Here is a 544-nt window from a genome sequence, read left to right on the forward strand (position 1 = left end):
GGGGAACACTTCTCCTGTGTCCGGGGGGCCACACACAGGGCCCCTCGGGTACCAGCGTGAGCACCATCGGGACAAGTCTAGTTGCAAGGACCCAGGAGGCTTCAGCACATCTATGAGCCCCAAGACTGGGCGCAGCAATAAAAGGAAAGACATCCCAGGCCAGAGCAGATGCAAGGAGACTGTCCAGGCACATGAGCTGCCTGCCCCGTGGCCCGGAGGGCGGGGGGTGGGGGGGGCGCCGCGGGTCCTGCTTCTCCTCTCCTCTCCTCTCCCCCTCGGCCCTGGCCTTGTACATTCTGGAAGCTACAGGATGGACTTGCTAAAGATGGTGATGCAGACACAGAGGGAGGGGCCTTTCAGATCCTTCCCAGGCATCCCCGTTAGCAGAGGGCAGACCCACTGCTCAGGCCTGCGATTCTTGGGGCAGACCTGTGCCTCTCGGTTTCGGGGACCCGCCCAGCCACCCTGGCCACGGGCTCAGAGGCAGGAACAAGTCCTTCCCCAGAGGCGGGGGCTGCAGGGGGATGTGGGGGGTGGGGGCAAG

The sequence above is a fragment of the Myotis brandtii genome, unplaced genomic scaffold (genome assembly GCF_000412655.1).
Source record: "Myotis brandtii unplaced genomic scaffold, ASM41265v1 scaffold1167, whole genome shotgun sequence".
Classification (NCBI taxonomy): domain Eukaryota; kingdom Metazoa; phylum Chordata; class Mammalia; order Chiroptera; family Vespertilionidae; genus Myotis; species Myotis brandtii.